This window comes from Macrobrachium nipponense, chromosome 4 (genome assembly GCF_015104395.2).
Source record: "Macrobrachium nipponense isolate FS-2020 chromosome 4, ASM1510439v2, whole genome shotgun sequence".
NCBI classification, from domain to species: Eukaryota; Metazoa; Arthropoda; class Malacostraca; order Decapoda; family Palaemonidae; genus Macrobrachium; species Macrobrachium nipponense.
In genome coordinates, this window is record NC_061100.1 from 132053153 (window position 1) to 132058152 (window position 5000).

General features: G+C 49.2%; 1 protein-coding gene across 7 annotated transcripts in view; it reads right to left on the bottom strand.

Annotated features, from left to right (window-relative positions):
- Positions 1-5000, bottom strand: part of LOC135211180 (uncharacterized) — a 72385-nt gene that overhangs the window by 29388 nt on the left and 37997 nt on the right. The window lies entirely within an intron of this gene.

The following is a 5000-nucleotide window of genomic DNA, read 5'->3' on the forward strand; positions in this document are numbered from 1 at the left end:
AACGGCATTTTAGGCATTTCAACGGTTTTCATAGACTGCGAAAAAAAAAGTCTGTTTATTTAACTAAAGGCGTAAAATATATAACAATAGTTGCCAAGCAATGAAGCGCGTAGCCATAAGTTTGCACAAGTATGATAGATCGTCTGTATAGCCCGTCAAAATGGAAAAAGTAGAAAAATTGACTAGGCCTTCATTACCTACATCTAAAGCTCGGTGAACATTATGATATTCCTCTTGCTACACTTCATGTGCCATCTCCTATGAAAATTGTGCCAAGACGCAGCATTCAATAATGTATACTTAGTATACGAAATAGAATGATTGTGTGTAGACATCGCAGTACCACGTATCCAACACACAGGCGGCGAGAATGGCTGCAACGTTGTTACTGATGTAAAGACTTTCTTTACCCACTGATCACGATCTTGTATCTCATCTAGATTGCAAAGACCTGTGTCAAGCCCTTCGTTACCCACTGATCACAATCTCGTATCTCATCTAGCTAAGTAGCAAAAATCACATGTACTATACTATGTTTGTATGTAGAATTTCCTGGCCTTTCCGCCGATATATAATTCATCAATGTATGTCCATCATATCCTTTGTAATCACCATTTTATTGACTGCTAAGAAAAAAAATTATTCTCTATCTGTGTGAGTCGCAGGCCCCAGGGGGTCGGGTACTCCGTTTCCGTCCGCACACTGCTATGTATATCGTATGCCTATGTAATAAATCTTTCCTACGGGCTACTCTATGAGCAAGAGCCCGTGCTGGCATAAGGCCAATTTAATCTCAAACATAATAAATCACCACTATCCAGTTCTGTTTCATTGTGACCTCACAACTGGTGACCCCAGAGTGACAGTAAACAGCAGTTTTGGCTTCGTCATTAACACATTAACAGACTCACTACAGACGCACTTATCTTCAGAAGCCTTTAACGGAACCATATGGCGACAAAGTTTAGGCCTCTGAAAGCTCCTCCCCGGAAAACCACCCATGCCACTAACGGACTAATTATGGTGTACCTCCCTGGGTACGTTCTGGTGTTCGAACAGTTTGGCCCTGCCATTTACGATCCACATCAACCATATTCACAAATTCATTAATGGAACCACACAGCGCATAGTTTTGACTTCTAACGAACCCCAAACACCATTAACGGACTAAATATGGCGCTTAATTCGCGTTTTAGTGTAAGAGTCAAAATGCCAGACAGAGAATCAGGAAATCAAACCGAGGACCCACAGATCCTCTGCATCCCCCTCTGACCTTTGAAAACTGTGATAACTCAGGCGATAAAGCTGCCACTATTCTCACGGCAAAACACCGCATCATGGTTCCTGCAGGCCGATGTACATTTCTGTGTAGTCAAGGTCACGGACAGAGAAATCAAAGCAGATATCACCAGGATGACGCTACCCGAGGGAGTGTTTAATAAAATTACACCTTGGCTAGATGTGCAGCCAGAAAAGATCAAATACGAAGACCTCCACAGGAAGCCCACTGAGATCTACTTTGTACCTGTCCCAGAGGCAGCCCAATGCGCCCTGGACCTGATGAACCAGTCCCTTGGGGACACATTGCCTAAGGACGCCTGTGACGAACTACGAGGTCTCCTGATGCTGCCGGACCGTGACGAATCCAGCCAAAGAAGGGAGATCAGCCTATTGCAAGAAATATTCCTGTGGTGCCTTCCTCAGGAGGTGGGGATGCAAATCATAAAGGCAGACACACTTCCAATGGAGAAATTGGTGAATGTCGTGCATAAACTCCACGAGGCCACCAAGGCCTCCAAGCACGCTGCAGCAAGGAGGGGGATACACATGCAATATACAGAAAAAAGGTGTCGTCGCAGAGGACATGGACAAATCCAGCCTGGTGTTATTTCCACCGTCAATTTGATAAAAAAACCAAAAACAGCAGAGCTCCCTGTGCGTTCCCCAAAAATGCAGAGGGCAGCCACCCATAACAGCAGTGGCCGCAAACAACAAGGAATCCCAACCAGTAACATTCTTCATCCAAGCCACAATCTCAGGGTGCCAAATGCTGGTAGACATGGGTGCCATGCAGTCGGTCTTTCCACCGTTGAGAGAGGACCGCAACCGCCCACCCAATGCCATGGCCACATTAGTAGCCACAAATGGAAGCCCCATCCGCTGCTACAGAACCCAGACCCACAGAATACCGATTCTGGGTCATAAGTATGAATGGCCCTTCAACATCGCAGATGTCAGGTTCCCTCTACTGGGTGCCGATTTTATGGTACAACAAGGCCTGCTGGTGGATGTCAGCCATAAATGCCTTCTAAACACAGGAACCTGCCGCTCCCCCCTGCTCGCCGCCAGCCAGGGAATGCCCGCTGTATGTGCTGCCATGTCGTCCAAATACAGCAACCTCCTGCACGAATTCCCAGACGTCTTCAAGCCAGAGCTACGCCAGGTGCTGGGAACACATGCCAAGCACGGCATCCACCACCACATCACCACCACGGGCCCACCGACACATGCCAAGTTTTGCTGCCTGCCGCCCAAGAAGCTCCAGGATGCTAAAAAAGCATTCACAGAAATGGAGAGAATGGGTATTTGCAAGAAGGCATCAAGCCCATGGGCATCCCCCCTCCACATGCTGAAGAAGGCAGACGGTTCCTGGAGGCCCTGTGGGGACTATCGTCGATTGAACCTGGTGACAACGCCTGACCATTACCCCCTGCCAAACATGCAGGACCTGACAGGAGCCCTACATGGCTCCAAAATATTTACAAAAATGGATTTACTTAAATCTTATTTTCAGGTGCCAATACATCCCAACGACATTCCGAAGACACCCATCATCACGCTGTTCAGAACACACCTTTTCCTACTCCACCTTCGGCCTCAGGAACGACAGGGCCACATTCCTACGACCGATAGACAGGATCCTGGGGGACCTACCTTTATGTGTCTATTAAGTGGACGATATCCTGATCTTCTCCAGGTCCCCAGAAAGAGCACCTGGGGGACGTCCGGCCCATGCTGAAACACTTTCATGAGAATGGGTTGATTGTCAGACTCGACAAGTGTTCCTTTGGTGTAGAGAATGAGGACTTCCTGGGACACGAGGTCTCCCCGATGGGCGTCCACCCCATGACCTCCAAGGTAGAGGCGGTAAACAACTTACCTACACTGAAGACAATCATGTCCCTGCAGGAGTTCCCCGGCATGGTCAACTACTACCGACGATTCGTGCCAGATATCACCAGCATCATGTATCCCCTGACCAAGGTGCTGAAGGGAAAACCAAAGAGAATGACGTGGGAAATGCCACAGTAGAGGGCACAAGAGTAGACGAAGGCAGCTCTCGCCAGAGCCACCACCCTAGCCTACCAGGACCCCACCGCCCCCCTGAGACTTACCACCGATGCCAGCAATGTCGCCTGCAGAGCCATACTGGAGCAGATAGTGGACAGGTCCCCCCACCCGCTTGCCTTTTTTAACACAAGTTGAAGCCGCCCGAGCCCCGCTACAGTGCATTTGACAGGGAACTGCTGGCAATCTACAAGACCGTGCAACACTTCAAATACCTCCTATATGGCAGCCCCTTCACCATCCAGACGGATCACAAGCCTTTGGTACATGCTTTCATGAAGGCTGGGGATATGTGATCGGCAAGACGTACAGCAGTGGCACTTGGCCACTGTAGCCAGTCAGGTGCACCATCAGCTACGTCCTCGAAAGAAGAACCCGGTAACCAACGGAATATTGGAATAAATTCAGTCCACCTGGGCATTGACTACGAGGACCTGGTGAACGAACAAGCCACAGACCCCAAAATGCCAGCTTACTGCACAGCACTCACCACGCTGAAGTAGAAGGATGTGCCAGTAGGAGAGTAGGGATTGTCACTTCTCTGCGACACCAGCACAGGCCACCCCCGTCCCCTGATACCCACATCACAAAGAAAGTAAGTATTCAACATCATCCACGGCCTCTCCCATCAATTGGGACCTACAGCAACGCACCTGATGACTGAGAAGTTCATGTGGCATAGGATAAAAAAGGACATGCAGAGATGGACAAAGAACTGCATACTGTGCCAGACAAGCAAGATCACCTGGCACACAGAATCAGACACCAGAGACTTCCCTCAACCATGAAGCCAGTTCGGGCACATTCACAAGGATGTCGTAGGGCCTCTGTCCCAATCGGGGTGCGCCCGATACCTCCTAACAGACATAGACTGGTCTACGAGATGGCTGGAAGCAACACCGATGGCAGAAGCATCTACAAGCACCTGCGTGGAAGTCCTACTATCAAGTTGGATAAGCCGTTTCTGTGTGCTGGACGACATCACTACAGATAGGGACTTGGCATTCCTGTCAGAACTCAGGGTCTCCCTGGCACGCCTGATGGGGACAACACTCCACAACACAACAGCATATAACCCTGCGGCCAACAGAATGGTGGAAAGGGCCCACCGTTCGTTAAAAGCGGCACTGATGGCACGATGTACCAATGAAAATTGGAAGGTGCAGCTGGTCTGGGTCCTGCTAGGATTTCAAACAGCACCAAAAGCAAACAGCGAAGAATCTCCTGCAGAAAAAGTCTACGGAGAAGCACTGGCAGCAAAGGGTGAATTCTTCCCCACAGAACAAGACAACCGAGACACGCCCCTCATAAGACTAAGAAAAATAGCAAAGGAATTCGTGTCCTGCCAGAAGACTTTCACGGACAGGACACATAACTAAACACCAGAAGGCCTAGAATCCACCACACACGTCTTCCTGAGGAACAACGCACGCCACCCACCCCTGTCCAGACCATACAGAGACCCATACCATGTCATCACAAGAAACTCCAAGCCCTACCTCATCGACATCCACGAGTGGGAAAACTGGGTATCTGTCGACAGATTTAAGCCAGCTTTCCTGATGGTTAACAAAACCCGGGAAGAGATCGCCAGATGTCCGAAAATTCCTCCACAAAACAAGACCTCAAGCGAAGGAACTGACGTCCTGAGA